The sequence below is a fragment of the Engystomops pustulosus genome, unplaced genomic scaffold, assembly GCF_040894005.1.
Source record: "Engystomops pustulosus unplaced genomic scaffold, aEngPut4.maternal MAT_SCAFFOLD_690, whole genome shotgun sequence".
Lineage (NCBI taxonomy): Eukaryota > Metazoa > Chordata > Amphibia > Anura > Leptodactylidae > Engystomops > Engystomops pustulosus.
In genome coordinates this window covers 17,486-40,501 of record NW_027285569.1, presented here as the reverse complement: position 1 = coordinate 40,501, position 23,016 = coordinate 17,486, and the positions used below count along the sequence as shown (strand labels likewise).

The 23,016-nt window shown below is 47.4% G+C and overlaps 1 long non-coding RNA gene across 1 annotated transcript; it reads right to left on the bottom strand.

Moving 5' to 3' along the window:
* Window positions 1-8,084: 8,084 nt before the first annotated feature.
* Window positions 8,085-21,687, bottom strand: LOC140112317 (uncharacterized). Its single transcript, XR_011852603.1, has 4 exons — window positions 21,458-21,687; window positions 16,123-16,228; window positions 9,351-9,424; window positions 8,085-9,098 (listed from the first exon to the last, which is right to left on the bottom strand). It is a non-coding gene; the product is annotated as an uncharacterized lncRNA (long non-coding RNA).
* Between the last annotated feature and the right edge of the window lie 1,329 nt (window positions 21,688-23,016).

The window sequence follows — 23,016 nt, the reverse complement described above, 5'->3', positions numbered from 1 at the left end:
GAGAGATGTGTAATCAGACCTCACACTGCTGTGCTCTGTGCTCTCTGCAGCCAGTGTTATCTATTGTGCCTGGAGAGATGTGTGATCAGACCTCACACTGCTGTGCTCTGTGCTCTCTGCAGCCAGTGTTATGTACTGTCCCTAGAGAGATGTGTAATCAGACCTCACACTGCTGTGATCTGTGCTCTCTGCAGTCAGTGTTATGTATTGTCCCTGGAGAGATGTATAATCAGAGCTCACACTGTTGTGCTCTGTGCTCTCTGCAGCCAGTGTTATGTATTGTCCCTGGAGAGATGTGTAATCAGACCTCACACTGCTGTGCTCTGTGCTCTCTGCAGCCAGTGTTATGTATTGTCCCTGGAGAGATGTGTAATCAGACCTCACACTGCTGTGCTCTGTGCTCCCTGCAGCCAGTGTTATGTATTGTCCCTGGAGAGATGTGTAATCAGACCTCACACTGCTGTGCTCTGTGCTCTCTGCAGCCAGTGTTATATATTGTCCCTGGAGAGATGTGTAATCAGACCTCACACTGCTGTGCTCTGTGCTCTCTGCAGCCAGTGTTATGTATTGTCCCTGGAGAGATGTGTAATCAGACCTCACACTGCTGTGCTCTGTGCTCTCTGCAGCCAGTGTTATGTACTGTCCCTGGAGAGATGTGTAATCGGACATCACACTGCTGTGCTCTGTGCTCTCTGCAGCCAGTGTTATGTATTGTCCCTGGAGAGATGTGTAATCAGACCTCACACTGCTGTGCTCTGTGCTCTCTGCAGCCAGTGTTATGTACTGTCCCTGGAGAGATGTGTAATCAGACCTCACACTGCTGTGCTCTGTGCTCTCTGCAGCCAGTGTTATGTACTGTCCCTAGAGAGATGTGTAATCAGACCTCACACTGCTGTGCTCTGTGCTCTTTGTAATCATGTAATCAGACACGATGTTGTTAGTAGCACCAGGACTGTGGTCTATGGATTTATATCCCAGGATTGCAGATCTAGTGGAGGGGGGGGATCCTCACACTGCTGTGCCATCGTAATCAAGAGGAATTTGCCTAAAGGAGAATTCATAAGAACTACATGATAAAAGAACAGAGCAAACACTACGAGCGAGAGGTTACAATTCACACCCATTATATAACACGGCGCAGACTATGGGGCACATTTACTTACCCGGTCCAGTCACGATCCAGCGGCGTGTTCTCTGGCGCTGATTCGGGTCCGGCCGGGATTCACTAAGGTCCGTGCGCCGATATCCACCAGGTGTCGCTGCTGTGCCGAGGTCCACCGGAGTTCACCTGCTATTTCTTGGTGCATGTAAGTGCGCGACAGTTTTTTTTTTTTTTTAAATTCCGCAGTTTTTTCAAATCCAGCAGGTTTTCCGACAGCGCCGCCCCCCACCCCCGATTTCCATCACATGCAACCCGGCGCCGATGCAAAACAATCCGATCCCGTGCACCAAAATCCTGGCGAAATTCAGCGCAAATCGGAAAAATATGGGAAATCCAATGAAAAACAGCGAATTGGACCCTTTTCTGGGATCGTGCCACTGGGACAGGCATAAAGAAGGAGATTGTGTTGCACGCAATCGGATTTTGGCGCTGCTTTCATGCACTGGGAAGAAGAAGGTGAACTCCGGGGACCTGAGCGGGGAAGCGACACATGCAGGATATCGGGCGCACGATCTTAGTGACTCCTCGCACAGCGCATTATACACGGACAATGCACTTACATGCACCAGGAAGAAGAAGGTGAACTCCAGGGACCTGAGCGGGGAAGTGACACATGCAGGATATCGGGCGCAGGATCTTAGTGACTCCCCGCACAGCGCATTCTACACGGACAATGTACTTACATGCACCAGGAAGAAGAAGGTGAACTCCAGGGACCTGAGCGGGGAAGCAACACATGCAGGATAGCGTGCACATGATCTTAGTGACTCCCCGCACAGCGCATTCTACACGGACAATGTACTTACATGCACCAGGAAGAAGAAGGTGAACTCCGGGGACCTGAGCGGGGAAGCGACACATGCAGGATATCGGGCGCAGGATCTTAGTGCCTCCCCGCACAGCGCATTATACACGGACAATGCACTTACATGCACCAGGAAGAAGAAGGTGAACTCCGGGGACCTGAGCGGGGAAGCGACACATGCAGGATATCGGGGGCAGGATCTTAGTGACTCCCCGCACAGCGCATTATACACGGACAATGCACTTACATGCACCGGGAAGAAGAAGGTGAACTCCGGGGACCTGAGCGGGGAAGCGACACATGCAGGATATCGGGTGCAGGATCTTAATGACTCCCCGCACAGCGCATTATACACGGACAATGCACTTACATGCACCGGGAAGAAGAAGGTGAACTCCGGGGACCTGAGCGGGGAAGTGACACATGCAGGATATCAGGCGCAGGATCTTAGTGACCCCACCGCACAGCACATTATACACGGACAATGCACTTACATGCACCGGGAAGAAGAAGGTGAACTCCGGGGACCTGAGCGGGGAAGCGACACATGCAGGATATCGGGCGCATGATCTTAGTGACTCCCCGTACAGCACATTATACAAGGACAATGCACTTACATGCACCAGGAAGAAGAAGGTGAACTCCAGGGACCTGAGCGGGGAAGCGACACATGCAGGATATCGGGAGCACGATCTTAGTGACTCCCCGCACAGCACATTATACACGGACAATGCACTTACATGCACCAGGAAGAAGAAGGTGAACTCCGGGGACCTGAGCGGGGAAGCGACACATGCAGGATATCGGGCGCAGGATCTTAGTGACTCCCCGCACAGCGCATTATACACGGACAATGCACTTACATGCACCAGGAAGAGGAAGGTGAACTCCAGGGACCTGAGCAGGGAAGCGACACATGCAGGATATCGGGTGCAGGATCTTAGTGACTCCCTGCACAGCGCATTATACACGGACAATGCACTTACATGCACCAGGAAGAAGAAGGTGAACTCCGGGGACCTGAGCGGGGAAGTGACACATGCAGGATATCGGGGGCAGGATCTTAGTGACTCCCCGCACAGCGCATTATACACGGACAATGCACTTACATGCACCAGGAAGAGGAAGGTGAACTCCAGGGACCTGAGCGGGGAAGCAACACATGCAGGATATCGGGCGCAGGATCTTAGTGAATCGCGCCAGAGTTTATGATCATCGGAGAACGCACAGTGGGGATCGTGACAGGACTGGGTGCCCCAATATGTGGGATGCATCATCAGAAAATGTAAAAACCGCATAGCGGAACATATTTCCGGAGCCACTGCCAACATCTGCGAACTGCAATTTGAACCAGGAATGTCACTCTGGTAATGTAGACACCGATAAGGGGAGGAGACTGGTCCCAAAAAACTCACGCCAGAGAAGCATTCTGGATTTTGACTCTGGAAACAAGAAACCCCAGAGGCATAAACTTCATGGACTTTCTCAGTGCAGTTGGAGAAGCTACAATCCTGGAATATAAATGCATACCACAGTCCTGCTGCTACTAACAACATACACAAAGGTCTGATTACATGTCTCTCCAAGGACAATACATAACACTGGCTGCAGAGAGCACAGAGCACAGCAGTGTGAGGTCTGATTACACATCTCTCCAGGGACAATACATAACACTGGCTGCAGAGAGCACAGAGCACAGCAGTGTGAGGTCTGATTACACATCTCTCCAGGGACAATACATAACACTGGCTGCAGAGAGCACAGAGCACAGCAGTGTGAGGTCTGATTACACATCTCTCCAGGGACAGTACATAACACTGGCTGCAGAGAGCACAGAGCACAGCAGTGTGAGGTCTGATTACACATCTCTCCAGGGACAATACATAACACTGACTGAGGAAAGCACAGAGCACAGCAGTGTGAGGTCTGATTACACATCTCTCCAAGGACAATACATAACACTGGCTGCAGAGAGCACAGAGCACAGCAGTGTGAGGTCTGATTACACATCTCTCCAGGGACAATACATAACACTGGCTGCAGAGAGCACAGAGCACAGCAGTGTGAGGTCTGATTACACATCTCTCCAGGGACAGTACATAACACTGGCTGCAGAGAGCACAGAGCACAGCAGTGTGAGGTCTGATTACACATCTCTCCAGGGACAATACATAACACTGACTGAGGAAAGCACAGAGCACAGCAGTGTGAGGTCTGATTACACATCTCTCCAGGGACAATACATAACACTGGCTGCAGAGAGCACAGAGCACAGCAGTGTGAGGTCTGATTACACATCTCTCCAGGGACAATACATAACACTGGCTGCAGAGAGCACAGAGCACAGCAGTGTGAGGTATGATTACACATCTCTCCAGGGACAATACATAACACTGGCTGCAGAGAGCACAGAGCACAGCAGTGTGAGGTCTGATTACACATCTCTCCAGGGACAATACATAACACTGACTGCGGAAAGCACAGAGCACAGCAGTGTGAGGACAGGTATAAAAGGTATGATTACAGCCACAACAGCACAAAACACAATAAAAACCGACCATTATTAGTGATTTCTAATATTTTATTACAATTACACTGAAATCAAAGTGCAGGAGTGTAATAACATCCCTGTGTGATAATCACCTGGCACTCCCTGCTGGTACACGCTCCTGTGCACTGATATCATCTCCCCCAGAATGCACTGCAACAAAGAACAATGCAGAACGGGAGTAGGCAATGAGCAGCGGAACAGTGAGTGAAGCTCCAGAGTATAATATCTGATGGCACACACCAACCTACCAGAACAGGACATCACTGAGAACAAGAGGCACTACTAGAACATCAACTATTTATGCTGTTTCTTTTTTTTCATTTATTAAAATACAAAAATGACGCAAAATTCTATTTTCAAATGTTGTGCCCGGATTTGGTAAAGTGCAGTAAAGGATGAAAAGTATTGATCAGACACGGCAAGGATCCCACTGCCCTTCACTAATCCTGAGACCTTCATAAATTACAAATTAAAGGGATCATTTCAGCTTCCCCCTTAACTCCGCCCATTTGCCTCCTTTAATAGCTGCCGCTCCACGGATTCCGGTGCGGTTGGAATTTTTTCTCCAGCACCTACCGTTCTCCAGCGATCAGTGACATTATGTCATCCTTTTAATAAATAGGTTAAAAAAGTTCCATGGTAATGACAGAAACTGACGCGTTTCGAACTAAATGCTGTTCTTAATCATAGTCAACACATCTCCAGACTATGGAAAAAGTTATATGGAAAAAGGAAAGGAAGTGGGCGGAAAAGGGAGCCGACAATATAAGTGCAGCCGAGTGGCAACAGGAAAACATCCAAAAACAGAGTAAAGAAAAGCGCGGTCACATGATGAGTAAATGTACATTACATCGTTCCTGGAGTTTACACCTAGGGGTATTCTAGTTTTCATGGTTAATATTCCCTATTTCGGAGAGCTTTGATCCAATCCCCGCCTCTTTTAGGGCGATTAACCCGTTCTATGGGCACTACTGCTAGATGTGAAGTGTCTCCGTTGTGTAAGTCCCTGCGGTGTTATGTACATTGCTTCCTACATGGTGGATGGATCATAGCGAGCCCCTGATGTATGTTCTGCTATTCTCTGTTTGGTGCTCCCTATGTATCGCAGCGAACATTCATTACAAATAATAGAATACACTACATAGGTAGAGTTACAATTTATAAACGAGTTTATTTTGTAATTCGTGTTGTTTTGTATAGACGGTGCAAATTGGGTTTTGGAGACGTATTTACATGTGCCACATCTTGGTTGAGCACATTTGAAACTACCTTTACTGTTTAACCGGTTCACGACCGCCCGCCGTGTATTCACGGCGGCGGTCGCGTTCCGATGTATGGAGAGGGCTCGCGGGCTGAGCCCTCTCCATAGCCGGTAAGTCTCTGCTGCATATTGCAGCAAAGGCTTACCGGTAACACCCGCGATCGGTGCCGGCACCGATCGCGGGTGTTTTCTTGCAGAACGCCGCCGGCAAAGCTGCCGCCATCTTTCCGAGGATCGCCGCTCCCCGTGACGTCATCGGGGAGCGGCGATCCATTGCCATGGTAGCTTCGGGTCTCACGAAGACCCGAAGCTACTTCGGGTTAACCCATTCATTACAATGTGCTGTCAGCACATTGTAATGTATGAGGAGTAAAATCCCCATATACTGCCATACTGTAGTATGGCAGTATATGGTAGGATCGATCAGACAACCTAGGGTTAAAGTACCCTAGGGAGTCTGAAAAATAGTAAAAATAAAAATTAAAAAAAATTTTAATAAAAAAACCTAAAAATTCAAATCACCCCCCTTTCCCTAGAACTGATATAAATATAAATAAACAGTAAAAATCATAAACACATTAGGTATCGCCGCGTCCGAAAATGCCTGATCTATCAAAATATAATAACGTTTTTTCACTGCATTTAACCCCGTAACTGAAAATCACGTCCAAAGTCAAAACTGGCACTTTTTTGCCATTTAAAAAAAAATTAAAAATTCTATAAAAAGTGATCAAAAGGTCGTACAGTCCTAAAAATTATATCATTGAAAACATCATCAAAAGTCGCAAAAGATGACATCACCCTCAACTCCATACACCAAAGTATGAAAAAGTTATAAGCACAAGAAGACGGCAAAATAAAAAAAAAAAATTGTTCATGAGGTTTTAATTTTTGTAAATGTATGAAAACATTATAAAACCTATACAAATTTGGTATCCCTGTAATCGTAGTGACCCAAAGAATAAATTAGACCTGTCATTTGTGGCGTGAAGTGAAAGCTGTAATATCCAAGCCCACAAGAATACGACACAAATGTGGTTTTTCACCATTTTCATTGCATTTGGAATTTTTTTCCCGCTTCCGAGTACATGGCATGGAATATTTAATACCATCACTATGAAGTGCAATTTGTTACGCAGAAAACAAGCCATCACACAGCTCTTTACGTGTAAAAATAAAAAAGTTATAGATTTTTGAAGGTGGGGAGTGAAAAATGGAAATGAAAAAAACGGGAAAGGGCCCGGTCCTTAACCGGTTAAAGGGGTTATCCTGGTTTAAAAAATGTCTTATGTCCGGGCTGGGGAGGGCTATTTAAACACAATAAACATGTACTTACCTCCTCCGGTGCTGCCGATGTCCTGCGCCGCGGCCGGTCTTCTCTGTGCGCCGGTTTCATTACAAGTGCGCACAGGGAGCTTCCGGCCGGCCGGATGCTCCCATGCGCACCATCTCCCAGCGCTTACAACGCTGAGAGATAGGGACGGATGGGAGGAGCCGTCCACAACGTGGACCGGAAGCTCCCTGTGCGCGGCTTCCGTGCCCCTGTAAACAAACAGGGGCACGGATCGAAGGGACCACGGCGCGGGACATCGGTCAGCGCCGGAGGAGGTAAGTACATGTTTATTATGTTTAACTAGCCCTCCCCAGCCCGGCCATAAAAAAAATTTTAACCCGGATAAAAAAAAACCCGGATAACCCCTTTAACCATGTGGGATTCGTATGTGAAGAAGAAAATAAATTGGGAGACAAAACGTCACCAAGGGTGGCGGAATTTCTAGCCGAAAAACGGCGTCCTGATTTTAATATTGTGTTTAAAATGGGATCCTGGTATAAAATGGGAAGATGTCTTTTTATTATATGTGTTACTTGATTATATTGGCAGGTGTAATCAGTGGAAAAAGTTACCTGCTCAGTACTTTTATTTTTTCTATCAGATCTAGCAGTAGTGCCCATAGAACGGGTTAATCGCCCTAAAAGAGGCGGGGACTGGATCAAAGCTCTCCGAAATAGGGAATATTAACCATGGAAACTAGAATACCACTAGGTGTAAACTCCAGGAACGATGTAATGTACATTTACTCATCATGTGACCGCGCTTTTCTTTACTCTGTTTTTGGATGTTTTCCTGTTGCCACTCGGCTGCACTTAATTTGTGATGTTTTGTCGCCTCCCTCTTCCGCCCACTTCCTTCCCTTTCTCTATATAACTTTTTCCATAGTCTGGGGATGCGTTGACTATGATTAAGAACAGCATTTAGTTCGAAACGCGTCAGTTTCTGTCACTATCATGGAACCTTTTTAACCTATTTTTTTAAAAGGATGAAATAAAAACTAAGTTTTCTACTTCTGATTTAATATATTTTTTGCCTGGTTGCTGGATTCACCTACTTTTCCTCTGAATCGGCTCAGTTTGTCCGAGCACCGGCTCTCAACACGTGGCTACGAGAAATGGGTGAGCTGAAAAAAAACTTTTTCTCTTTTTGTCATTATTTTAGACACCCAATTTGCCACTGTGTGGTGGGCAGTCCTAGGCTGGGGCAGGTAGTCTGGCACCTCCCCCCAAAATTTAAACACTGATTGCTCGGGAACGGTGGGGGCTAGAGAGAAAATTCCAACTGTGCTGGAATCAGTGGAACTGCGCTTATTTAAGGATTGAAACAGTTGGAGCCGGTAAAGGTGTCAAGATTTCCCCTTTAAGCAATATCTATATGACATCTCTAGCTCCTTCCCTTATAATCCTATAGACAATACTATTATGGCGCCTTTAATGTGAACCTGCATGTTCCCCCCCATGACAATGCTGGAATAACTTTTCCCTACAGATTGCAGTTTTAGGGATTTTGCCCTGGAGATTACCATTTGGACATTGTAACGATGGGGTTGGACACCAAAATCCCTCCCTGACCCCACAGACTCGTTTTCATCCCAGGATCTTCCAGGTAGAATTAAGGGGCAAGTAAAACGATGGGATTTTGTAGTCTGTTTATGAATGAGTTAAATCTGAAGGAAGGGGCGGGGTGCAGGCGTTATATCGTTATTTGGGGCCATTTTGCCCATAGATTGGGGCGGTTCAGTACGATTTGGTGTTCCTTTGTCACCTGGATTGTGGAACTGCGCCAAAGTAAGTGAACCCCCCACTTTTTTCATGAGAAGATCAATGCTGGCGGCTCAGACTGGGCCCTGGTTCTGTGCTTGGACCCTGTACAGACTGCCCGTAGGCACCCCGGCCCCGCACAGGCTCAGGAATCGGATGCAGCAGTTGTCTCTCGGATCGTTGCGTCCTTCTTCTTCCTCGTCTGGAGTCAGACACAACATATTAACTGAAAGACAAAAATGCAGGGATGAGCGGCGCCTTCCACAACCTGACACATTACTAGTTCCCAATCACTGCGGCCAATGGGGGAATGTGCGGGGCAATAAGGGGGATATTATACCATATATTGGGCAATAAAGGGGGCATTGTACTGTCTGGGGTCTACTAAGGGTGAATAAAACCTGTGTTATCTGTGATTCAGAGTCTGAGGGGCGGAGCTGTACTGTAATCGGAGTCATGCTCCGCCCCCTGCACTCACCCAGAGCCGTGCAGCACTTTCTTGCAAACTGTAGGGGCCAAAAAGCGACCTGGATGATGGCGGCCATGAATGATCTGCAGAAGAAGCACAAACACAACGTATCGATGGCCCAGGGTCATGTGAGCACAGGAGGCAACGATTTATGACAGGGAAAGTAAATAATAGGTATATGACCCCTATAAATCATCCTGTAGTCACACACAGTGCATCCAATCATGTATGAAAGGACATGGCTGATAACAGAGAGTAATAGATTGTATCCCCCTGTAAAGTCTCCTCTCCCCGGGATGTAATGGCTGATAACAGAGAGTAATAGATTGTTACCCCCCCCTGTACAGTCTCCTCTCCCCGGGATGTAATGGCTGATAACAGAGAGTAATAGATTGTATCCCCCTGTACAGTCTCCTCTCCCCGAGATGTAATGGCTGATAACAGAGAGTAAAAGATTGTATCCCCCCCTGTACAGTCTCCTCTCCCCGGGGTGTAATGGCTGATAACAGAGAGTAATAGATTGTATCCCCCCTGTACAGTCTCCTCTCCCCGGGATGTAATGGCTGATAACAGAGAGTAATAGATTGTATCCCCCCCCCCTGTACAGTCTCCTCTCCCCGGGATGTAATGGCTGATAACAGAGAGTAATAGATTGTATCCCCCTGTACAGTCTCCTCTCCCCGGGATGTAATGGCTGATAACAGAGAGTAATAGATTGTATCCCTCCTGTACAGTCTCCTCTCCCCGGGATGTAATGGCTGATAACAGAGAGTAATAGATTGTATCCCCCCCTGTACAGTCTCCTCTCCCGGGATGTAATGGCTGATAACAGAGAGTAATAGATTGTATCCCCCCTGTACAGTCTCCTCTCCCCGGGATGTAATGGCTGATAACAGAGAGTAATAGATTGTATCCCCCCTGTACAGTCTCCTCTCCCCGGGATGTAATGGCTGATAACAGAGAGTAATAGATTGTATCCTCCCTGTACAGTCTCCTCTCCCCGGGGTGTAATGGCTGATAACAGAGAGTAATAGATTGTATCCCCCTGTACAGTCTCCTCTCCCCGGGGTGTAATGGCTGATAACAGAGAGTAATAGATTGTATCCCCCTGTACAGTCTCCTCTCCCCAGGATGTAATGGCTGATAACAGAGAGTAATAGATTGTATCCCCCCCTGTACAGTCTCCTCTCCCCGGGGTGTAATGGCTGATAACAGAGAGTAATAGATTGTATCCCCCCTGTACAGTCTCCTCTCCCCGGGATGTAATGGCTGATAACAGAGAGTAATAGATTGTATCCCCCCTGTACAGTCTCCTCTCCCCGGGATGTAATGGCTGATAACAGAGAGTAATAGATTGTATCCCCCCCTGTACAGTCTCCTCTCCCCGGGATGTAATGGCTGATAACAGAGAGTAATAGATTGTATCCCCCCCTGTACAGTCTCCTCTCCCCGGGATATAATGGCTGATAACAGAGAGTAATAGATTGTATCCCCCCTGTACAGTCTCCTCTCCCCGGGGTGTAATGGCTGATAACAGAGAGTAATAGATTGTATCCCCCCCTGTACAGTCTCCTCTCCCCGGGATGTAATGGCTGATAACAGAGAGTAATAGATTGTATCCCCCCTCCTGTACAGTCTCCTCTCCCCGGGGTGTAGTGGCTGATAACAGAGAGTAATAGATTGTATCCCCCTCTGTACAGTCTCCTCTCCCCGGGATGTAATAGCTGATAACAGAGAGTAATAGATTGTATCCCCCCTGTACAGTCTCCTCTCCCCGGGGTGTAATGGCTGATAACAGAGAGTAATAGATTGTATCCCCCCCTGTACAGTCTCCTCTCCCCGGGGTGTAATGGCTGATAACAGAGAGTAATAGATTGTATCCCCCTGTACAGTCTCCTCTCCCCGGGATGTAATGGCTGATAACAGAGAGTAATAGATTGTATCCCCCCTGTACAGTCTCCTCTCCCCGGGATGTAATGGCTGATAACAGAGAGTAATAGATTGTATCCCCCCCTGTACAGTCTCCTCTCCCCGGGGTGTAATGGCTGATAACAGAGAGTAATAGATTGTATCCCCCCCCTGTACAGTCTCCTCTCCCCGGGATGTAATGGCTGATAACAGAGAGTAATAGATTGTATCCTCCTGTACAGTCTCCTCTCCCCGGGGTTTAATAGCTGATAACAGAGAGTAATAGATTGTATCCCCCCTGTACAGTCTCCTCTCCCCGGGGTGTAATGGCTGATAACAGAGAGTAATAGATTGTATCCCCCCTGTACAGTCTCCTCTCCCCGGGGTGTAATGGCTGATAACAGAGAGTAATAGATTGTATCCCCCTGTACAGTCTCCTCTCCCCGGGATGTAATGGCTGATAACAGAGAGTAATAGATTGTATCCCCCCCCCCCCCTGTACAGTCTCCTCTCCCCGGGATGTAATGGCTGATAACAGAGAGTAATAGATTGTATCCCCCCCCTGTACAGTCTCCTCTCCCCGGGGTGTAATGGCTGATAACAGAGAGTAATAGATTGTATCCCCCCCCTGTACAGTCTCCTCTCCCCGGGATGTAATGGCTGATAACAGAGAGTAATAGATTGTATCCCCCCTGTACAGTCTCCTCTCCCCGGGGTGTAATGGCTGATAACAGAGAGTAATAGATTGTATCCCCCCCCTGTACAGTCTCCTCTCCCCGGGGTGTAATGGCTGATAACAGATAGTAATAGATTGTATCCCCCCTGTACAGTCTCCTCTCCCCGGGGTGTAATGGCTGATAACAGAGAGTAATAGATTGTATCCCCCTGTACAGTCTCCTCTCCCCGGGATGTAATGGCTGATAACAGAGAGTAATAGATTGTATCCCCCCCTGTACAGTCTCCTCTCCCCGGGATGTAATGGCTGATAACAGAGAGTAATAGATTGTATCCCCCTGTACAGTCTCCTCTCCCCGGGATGTAATGGCTGATAACAGAGAGTAATAGATTGTATCCCCCCTGTACAGTCTTCTCTCCCTGGGATGTAATGGCTGATAACAGAGAGTAATAGATTGTATCCCCCCTGTACAGTCTCCTCTCCCCGGGATGTAATGGCTGATAACAGAGAGTAATAGATTGTATCCCCCCCTGTACAGTCTCCTCTCCCCGGGATGTAATGGCTGATAACAGAGAGTAATAGATTGTATCCCCCCCCTGTACAGTCTCCTCTCCCCGGGATGTAATGGCTGATAACAGAGAGTAATAGATTGTATCCCCCCCTGTACAGTCTCCTCTCCCCGGGGTGTAATGGCTGATAACAGAGAGTAATAGATTGTATCCCCCCCCTGTACAGTCTCCTCTCCCCGGGGTGTAATGGCTGATAACAGAGAGTAATAGATTGTATCCCCCTGTACAGTCTCCTCTCCCCGGGATGTAATGGCTGATAACAGAGAGTAATAGATTGTATCCTCCTGTACAGTCTCCTCTCCCCGGGGTGTAATGGCTGATAACAGAGAGTAATAGATTGTATCCCCCTCCTGTACAGTCTCCTCTCCCCGGGGTGTAATGGCTGATAATAGAGAGTAATAGATTGTATCCCCCTGTACAGTCTCCTCTCCCCGGGATGTAATGGCTGATAACAGAGAGTAATAGATTGTATCCCCCCCCCCCCTGTACAGTCTCCTCTCCCCAGGGTGTAATGGCTGATAACAGAGAGTAATAGACTGTATCCCCCCCCCTGTATAGTCTCCTCTCCCCGGGTGTAATGGCTGATAACCGAGAGTAATAGATTGTATCCCCCTGTACAGTCTCCTCTCCCCGGGGTGTAATGGCTGATAACAGAGAGTAATAGATTGTATCCCCCTCCTGTACAGTCTCCTCTCCCCGGGATGTAATGGCTGATAACAGAGAGTAATAGATTGTATCCCCCTGTACAGTCTCCTCTCCCCAGGATGTAATGGCTGATAACAGAGAGTAATAGATTGTATCCCCCCTGTACAGTCTCCTCTCCCCGGGATGTAATGGCTGATAACAGAGAGTAATAGATTGTATCCCCCTGTACAGTCTCCTCTCCCCGGGATGTAATGGCTGATAACAGAGAGTAATAGATTGTATCCCCCTGTACAGTCTCCTCTCCCCGGGATGTAATGGCTGATAACAGAGAGTAATAGATTGTATCACCCCTGTACAGTCTCCTCTCCCCGGGATGTAATGGCTGATAACAGAGAGTAATAGATTGTATCCCCCCCTGTACAGTCTCCTCTCCCCGGGGTGTAATGGCTGATAACAGAGAGTAATAGATTGTATCCCCCCTGTACAGTCTCCTCTCCCCGGGATGTAATGGCTGATAACAGAGAGTAATAGATTGTATCCCCCCTGTACAGTCTCCTCTCCCCGGGATGTAATGGCTGATAACAGAGAGTAATAGATTGTATCCCCCCCTGTACAGTCTCCTCTCCCCGGGATGTAATGGCTGATAACAGAGAGTAATAGATTGTATCCCCCCTGTACAGTCTTCTCTCCCCGGGATGTAATGGCTGATAACAGAGAGTAATAGATTGTACCCCCCTGTACAGTCTCCTCTCCCCGGGATGTAATGGCTGATAACAGAGAGTAATAGATTGTACCCCCCCTGTACAGTCTTCTCTCCCCGGGATGTAATGGCTGATAACAGAGAGTAATAGATTGTATCCCCCCCCTGTACAGTCTCCTCTCCCCGGGATGTAATGGCTGATAACAGAGAGTAATAGATTGTATCCCCCTGTACAGTCTCCTCTCCCCAGGATGTAATGGCTGATAACAGAGAGTAATAGATTGTATCCCCCCTGTACAGTCTCCTCTCCCCGGGATGTAATGGCTGATAACAGAGAGTAATAGATTGTATCCCCCTGTACAGTCTCCTCTCCCCGGGATGTAATGGCTGATAACAGAGAGTAATAGATTGTATCCCCCTGTACAGTCTCCTCTCCCCGGGGTGTAATGGCTGATAACAGAGAGTAATAGATTGTATCCCCCCCTGTACAGTCTCCTCTCCCCGGGATGTAATGGCTGATAACAGAGAGTAATAGATTGTATCCCCCCTGTACAGTCTCCTCTCCCCGGGATGTAATGGCTGATAACAGAGAGTAATAGATTGTATCCCCCTGTACAGTCTCCTCTCCCCGGGGTGTAATGGCTGATAACAGAGAGTAATAGATTGTACCCCCCCCCCTGTACAGTCTCCTCTCCCCGGGATGTAATGGCTGATAACAGAGAGTAATAGATTGTATCCCCCTGTACAGTCTCCTCTCCCCGGGATGTAATGGCTGATAACAGAGAGTAATAGATTGTATCCCTCCTGTACAGTCTCCTCTCCCCGGGATGTAATGGCTGATAACAGAGAGTAATAGATTGTATCCCCCCCCTGTACAGTCTCCTCTCCCCGGGATATAATGGCTGATAACAGAGAGTAATAGATTGTATCCCCCTGTACAGTCTCCTCTCCCCGGGATGTAATGGCTGATAACAGAGAGTAATAGATTGTATCCTCCCCTGTACAGTCTCCTCTCCCCGGGGTGTAATGGCTGATAACAGAGAGTAATAGATTGTATCCCCCCCTGTACAGTCTCCTCTCCCCGGGATGTAATGGCTGATAACAGAGAGTAATAGATTGTATCCCCCCTGTACAGTCTCCTCTCCCCGGGGTGTAATGGCTGATAACAGAGAGTAATAGATTGTATCCCCCCTGTACAGTCTCCTCTCCCCGGGATGTAATGGCTGATAACAGAGAGTAATAGATTGTATCCCCCTGTACAGTCTCCTCTCCCCGGGGTGTAATGGCTGATAACAGAGAGTAATAGATTGTATCCCCCCTGTACAGTCTCCTCTCCCCGGGGTGTAATGGCTGATAACAGAGAGTAATAGATTGTATCCCCCCCTGTACAGTCTCCTCTCCCCGGGGTGTAATGGCTGATAACAGAGAGTAATAGATTGTATCCCCCCTGTACAGTCTCCTCTCCCCGGGATGTAATGGCTGATAACAGAGAGTAATATATTGTATCCCCCCCTGTACAGTCTCCTCTCCCCGGGATATAATGGCTGATAACAGAGAGTAATAGATTGTATCCCCCCCTGTACAGTCTCCTCTCCCCGGGGTGTAATGGCTGATAACAGAGAGTAATAGATTGTATCCCCCCTGTACAGTCTCCTCTCCCCGGGATGTAATGGCTGATAACAGAGAGTAATAGATTGTATCCCCCCCTGTACAGTCTCCTCTCCCCGGGGTGTAATGGCTGATAACAGAGAGTAATAGATTGTATCCCCCCTCCTGTACAGTCTCCTCTCCCCGGGGTGTAATGGCTGATAACAGAGAGTAATAGATTGTATCCCCCCTGTACAGTCTCCTCTCCCCGGGGTGTAGTGGCTGATAACAGAGAGTAATAGATTGTATCCCCCCTGTACAGTCTCCTCTCCCCGGGGTGTAATGGCTGATAACAGAGAGTAATAGATTGTATCCCCCCCTGTACAGTCTCCTCTCCCCGGGGTGTAATGGCTGATAACAGAGAGTAATAGATTGTATCCCCCCCTGTACAGTCTCCTCTCCCCGGGGTGTAATGGCTGATAACAGAGAGTAATAGATTGTATCCCCCCTGTACAGTCTCCTCTCCCCGGGGTGTAATGGCTGATAACAGAGAGTAATAGATTGTATCCCCCCTGTACAGTCTCCTCTCCCCGGGGTGTAGTGGCTGATAACAGAGAGTAATAGATTCCCCACCCCTCTCTCTGCATGATGTACATACAGTTACAGACCCCTGGAGGACACATGGGGGGCACTTACCGGTCAGTGATGGAGAAGTTAAAGGTCCCGGAGTCGCTGGAGGAAGTTCTGAGATGTCGTCAGATTTAAATGTCCTACAGACACAATAGAGAATGACCCCCGGAGGCTGCAGGGATCATATAGAGAAATCATAAAGATTAACCCTCTCCACACCTGCAGCCACAGACACAAGGAGAAAGGAGACACATAGAGATAGATACATAGGGATACATACATAGAGACACATAGAGATAGATAGAGATAGATAGAGGTACATAGAGATACATACATAGAGATAGATAGAGATACATAGAGATACATACATAGAGATAGATAGAGGTACATAGAGATAGATACATAGAGATACATACATAGAGATAGATAGAGGTACATAGAGATACATACATAGAGATAGATAGAGATACATAGAGATACATACATAGAGATAGATAGAGATAGATAGATACAATACATGGACCTGAGGAAGGACTGAGAGAGTTACAGGAAACCTCCTCAACTGAAACAAGAGACACAATACACAGACAGAAACCTTACAAGTTACAGGAAAGTGGAACTCAACTTGTTACCTGCAGGAGGAGCTGATCACATTGTACATAGTGTCCTATCTGCAGGCAGCATGTTATAGAGGAGGAGGAGCTGAGCAGGTTGTACATAGTGTCCTATCTGCAGGCAGCATGTTATAGAGCAGGAGGAGCTGAGCAGATTGTACGTAGTGTCCTATCTGCAGGCAGCATGTTATAGAGCAGGAGGAGCTGAGCAGGTTGTACATAGTGTCCTATCTGCAGGCAGCATGTTATAGAGCAGGAGGAGCTGAGCATATTATACATAGTGGCCTATCTGCAGGCAGCATGTTGTAGAGCAGGAGTAGCTGAGCAGATTGTACATAGTGTCCTATCTGCAGACAGCATGTTATAGAGCAGGAGGAGCTGAGCAGATTGTACATAGTGTCCTATCTGCAGGCAGCATGTTATAGAGCAGGAGGAGCTGAGCAGGTTGTACATAGTGTCCTATCTGCAGGTAGCATGTTATAGAGAAGGAGGAGCTGAGCAGGTTGTACATAGTGTCCTATCTGCAGGCAGCATGTTATAGAGCAGGAGGAGCTGAGCAGGTTGTACATAGTGTCCAATCTGCAGGCAGCATGTTATAGAGCAGGAGGAGCTGAGCAGGTTGTACATAGTGTCCTATCTGCAGGCAGCATGTTATAGAGCAGGAGGAGCTGAGCAGATTGTACATAGTGTCCTATCTGCAGACAGCATGTTATAGAGAAGGAGGAGCTGAGCAGATTGTACATAGTGTCCTATCTGCAGGCAGCATGTTATAGAACAGGAGGAGCTGAACAGATTGTACATAGTGTCCTATCTGCAGGTAGAATGTTATAGAGAAGGAGGAGCTGAGCAGGTTGTACATAGTGTCATATCTGCAGGCAGCATGTTATAGAGCAGAAGGAGCTGAGCAGATTGTACATAGTGTCCTATATGCAGGCAGCATGTTATAGAGCAGGAGGAGCTGAGCAGATTATACATAGTGTCCTATCTGCAGGCAGCATGTTATAGAGCAGGAGGAGATGAGCAGATTGTACATAGTGTCCTATCTGCAGGCAGCATGTTATAGAGGAGGAGCTGAACAGATTGTACATAGTGTCCTATCTGCAGGCAGCATGTTATAGAACAGGAGGAGCTGAGCAGATTATATATAGTGTCCTATCTGCAGGCAGCATGTTATAGAGGAGGAGCTGAGCAGATTGTACATAGTGTCCTATCTGCAGACAGCATGTTATAGAGCAGGAGGAGCTGAGCAGATTATACATAGTGTCCTATCTGCAGGCAGCATGTTATAGAGCAGGAGGAGCTGAGCAGCTTGTACATAGTGTCCTATCTGCAGGCAGCATGTTATACAGGAGGAGCTGAACAGATTGTACATAGTGTCCTATCTGCAGGTAGAATGTTATAGAGAAGGAGGAGCTGAGCAGATTGTACATAGTGTCCTATCTGCAGGCAGCATGTTATAGAACAGGAGGAGCTGAGCAGATTATATATAGTGTCATATATGCAGGCAGCATGTTATAGAGCAGGAGGAGCTGAGCAGATTATACATAGTGTCCTATCTGCAGGCAGCATGTTATAGAGCAGGAGGAGATGAGCAGATTGTACATAGTGTCCTATCTGCAGGCAGCATGTTATAGAGCAGGAGGAGCTAAACAGATTATACATAGTGCCCTATCTGCAGGCAGCATGTTATAGAGCAGGAGGAGCTGAGCAGCTTGTACATAGTGTCCTATCTGCAGGCAGCATGCTATACAGGAGGAGCTGAACAGATTGTACATAGTGTCCTATCTGCAGGTAGAATGTTATAGAGAAGGAGGAGCTGAGCAGGTTGTACATAGTGTCATATCTGCAGGCAGCATGTTATAGAGCAGAAGGAGCTGAGCAGATTGTACATAGTGTCCTATATGCAGGCAGCATGTTATAGAGCAGGAGGAGCTGAGCAGATTATACATAGTGTCCTATCTGCAGGCAGCATGTTATAGAGCAGGAGGAGATGAGCAGATTGTACATAGTGTCCTATCTGCAGGCAGCATGTTATAGAGGAGGAGCTGAACAGATTGTACATAGTGTCCTATCTGCAGGCAGCATGTTATAGAACAGGAGGAGCTGAGCAGATTATATATAGTGTCCTATCTGCAGGCAGCATGTTATAGAGGAGGAGCTGAGCAGATTGTACATAGTGTCCTATCTGCAGACAGCATGTTATAGAGCAGGAGGAGCTGAGCAGGTTGTACATAGTGTCCTATCTGCAGACAGCATGTTATAGAGCAGGAGGAGCTGAGCAGGTTGTACATAGTGTCCTATATGCAGGCAGCATGTTATAGAACAGGAGAAGCTGAGCAGATTGTACATAGTGTCCTATCTGCAGGCAGCATGTTATAGAGCAGGAGGAGCTGAGCAGGTTGTACATAGTGTCCTATCTGCAGACAGCATGTTATAGAGCAGAAGGAGCTCAGCAGATTGTACATAGTGTCCTATATGCAGGCAGCATGTTATAGAGCAGGAGGAGCTGAGCAGCTTGTACATAGTGTCCTATCTGCAGGCAGCATGTTATAGAGGAGGAGCTGAACAGATTGTACATAGTGTCCTATCTGCAGGCAGCATGTTATAGAACATGAGGAGCTGAGCAGCTTGTACATAGTGTCCTATCTGCAGGCAGCATGTTATAGAGGAGGAGCTGAACAGATTGTACATAGTGTCCTATATGCAGGCAGCATGTTATAGAGCAGGAGGAGCTGAGCAGATTGTACATAGTGTCCTATATGCAGGCAGCATGTTATAGAGCAGAAGGAGCTGAGAAGCTTGTACATAGTGTCCTATCTGCAGGCAGCATGTTATAGAGGAGGAGCTGAACAGATTAACATAGTGTCCTATCTGCAGGCAGCATGTTATAGAGCAGGAGGAGCTGAGCAGATTGTACATTGTGTCCTATCTGCAGGCAGCATGTTATAGAGCAGGACGAGCAGAGCAGATTGTACATAGTGTCCTATCTGCAGGCAGCATGTTATAAAGCATGATGAGCTGAGCAGATTGTACATAGTGTCCTATCTGCAGGCAGCATGTTATAGAGCAGGAGGAGCTGAGCAGATTGTACATAGTGTCCTATCTGCAGGCAGCATGTTATAGAGCAGGAGGAGCTGAACAGATTGTACATAGTGTCCTATCTGCAGGCAGCATGTTATAGAGCAGGAGGAGCTGAGCAGATTGTACATGGTGTCCTATCTGCAGGCAGCATGTTATAGAGGAGGAGCTGAACAGATTGTACATAGTGTCCTATCTGCAGGCAGCATGTTATAGAACAGGAGGAGCTGAGCAGATTGTACATATTGGAGGTCATTTACTAAGGGCGACGTGTTACCCGAATATTTCCGATTTGCGGCGATTTCCCCTGAATTGCCCCGGGATTTTGGTGCACACGATCGGATTGTGGTGCATCGGCGCTGGCATGCACACGACGGAAATCGGGGGGCGTGGCCGAGCGAAAACCCAACGGATTCGGAAAAACCGCCGCATTTAAAAAAAGAAATGTGTCGCTTGGGACACGCTTACCTTCACTTGGTCCGGCCCGGTGAACTCCAGCGCATTCAGATGCTTTTCAGCACAGCAGCGCCACCTGGTGGACGGCGGAGGAACTACCTTGATGAATCCCGGCCGGACCCGAATCCAGCGCAGAGAACGCACCGCTGGATCGCGAACGGACCGGGTAAGTAAATCTGCCCCATTGTCCTGCCATGCAGGCAGCATGTTATAGAGAAGGAGGAGCTGAGCAGATTGTACATAGTGTCCTATCTGCAGGCAGCATGTTATAGAGCAGGAGGAGCTGAGCAGTCAGTATATAGTGTCCTATCTGCAGGAAGCATGTTATAGAGCAGGAGGAGCTGAGCACATTGTACATAGTGTCCTATATGCAGGCAGCATGTTATAGAGCAGGAGGAGCTGAGCACATTGTACATAGTGTCCTATCTGCAGGCAGCATGTTATAGAGCAGGAGGAGCTGAGCACATTGTACATAGTGTCCTATATGCAGGCAGCATGTTATAGAGCAGGAGGAGCTGAGCAGATTGTACATGGTGTCCTATCTGCAGGCAGCATGTTATAGAGCAGGAGGAGCTGAGCACATTGTATATAGTGTCCTATCTGCAGGAAGCATGTTATAGAGCAGGAGGAGCTGAGCAGATTGTACATAGTGTCCTATCTGCAGGCAGCATGTTATAGAGCAGGAGGAGCTGAGCAGTCAGTATATAGTGTCCTATCTGCAGGAAGCATGTTATAGAGCAGGAGGAGCTGAGCACATTGTACATAGTGTCCTATATGCAGGCAGCATGTTATAGAGCAGGAGGAGCTGAGCAGATTGTACATGGTGTCCTATCTGCAGGCAGCATGTTATAGAGCAGGAGGAGCTGAGCAGATTGTACATAGTGTCCTATCTGCAGGCAGCATGTTATAGAGCAGGAGAAGCTGAGCAGATTGTACATAGTGTCCTATCTGCAGGCAGCATGTTATAGAGCAGGAGGAGCTGAGCAGATTGTACATAGTGTCATATCTGCAGGCAGCATGTTATAGAGCAGGGGGAGCTGAACAGATTGTACATAGTGTCCTATCTGCAGGCAGCATGTTATAGAGCAGGAGGAGCTGAGCAGATTGTACATAGTGTCCTATCTGCAGGCAGCATGTTATAGAGCAGGAGAAGCTGAGCAGATTGTACATAGTGTCCTATCTGCAGGCAGCATGTTATAGAGCAGGAGGAGCTGAGCGGGTTGTACATTATGTACAGGACAATGCGCTCTTACCTGTTGATCGCAGTAATGTTGATGTCCTCTGGTACCGGTCACATGATCAGGCAGCAGGCAGCGGTGCCACGTGCTCCCTGCTCCATGCTCTGCTGCCCATTTCTCACTTCTGATTATTGCACTTTAACACGAGACAGCCCCCCCCTCCGGTGTAACATCCTCCTAGTGTTTACCAATACCAGGTTACACATGTCACCGCCATATAGTGCACGCACCTCTACACCGCCACAGAGACGACTTCCCAGAATAGCATCATGTCTATAGCAGATGGATGGAAACCAACACTGCTCAGGGCGGATGTGCAAGAGCCGAGTGTAAACACAACATGTAGAAGAGATGAGTGTAAACACAACATGTAGAAGAGCCGAGTGTAAACACAACATGTAGAAGAGATGAGTGTAAACACAACATGTAGAAGAGCCGAGTGTAAACACAACATGTAGAAGAGATGAGTGTAAACACAACATGTAGAAGAGCGGAGTGTAAACAAACATGTAAAAGAGATGAGTGTAAACACAACATGTAGAAGAGCGGAGTGTAAACACAACATGTAGAAGAGCGGAGTGTAAACACAACATGTAGAAGAGCGGAGTGTAAACACAACATGTAGAAGAGCCGAGTGTAAACACAACATGTAGAAGAGCGGAGTGTAAACACAACATGTAGAAGAGATGAGTGTAAACACAACATGTAGAAGAGATGAGTGTAAACACAACATGTAGAAGAGCCGAGTGTAAACACAACATGTAAAAGAGCCGAGTGTAAACACAACATGTAGAAGAGCCGAGTGTAAACACGACATGTAGAAGAGCCGAGTGTAAACACAACATGTAGACGAGCCGAGTGTAAACACAACATGTAGAAGAGCGGAGTGTAAACACAACATGTAGAAGAGCGGAGTGTAAACACAACATGTAGAAGAGCCGAGTGTAAACACAACATGTAGAAGAGCCGAGTGTAAACACAACATGTAGACGAGCCGAGTGTAAACACAACATGTAGAAGAGCGGAGTGTAAACACAACATGTAGAAGAGCGGAGTGTAAACACAACATGTAGAAGAGATGAGTGTAAACACAACATGTAAAAGAGATGAGTGTAAACACAACATGTAGAAGAGATGAGTGTAAACACAACATGTAGAAGAGCGGAGTGTAAACACAACATGTAGAAGAGCCGAGTGTAAACACAACAAGTAGAAGAGCGGAGTGTAAACACAACATGTAGAAGAGCCGAGTGTAAACACGACATGTAGAAGAGCCGAGTGTAAACACAACATGTAGAAGAGCCGAGTGTAAACACGACATGTAGAAGAGCCGAGTGTAAACACAACATGTAGAAGAGATGAGTGTAAACACAACATGTAGAAGAGCGGAGTGTAAACACAACATGTAGAAGAGCCGAGTGTAAACACAACATGTAGAAGAGCGGAGTGTAAACACAACATGTAGAAGAGCCGAGTGTAAACACAACATGTAGAAGAGCGGAGTGTAAACACAACATGTAGAAGAGCGGAGTGTAAACACAACATGTAGAAGAGCGGAGTGTAAACACAACATG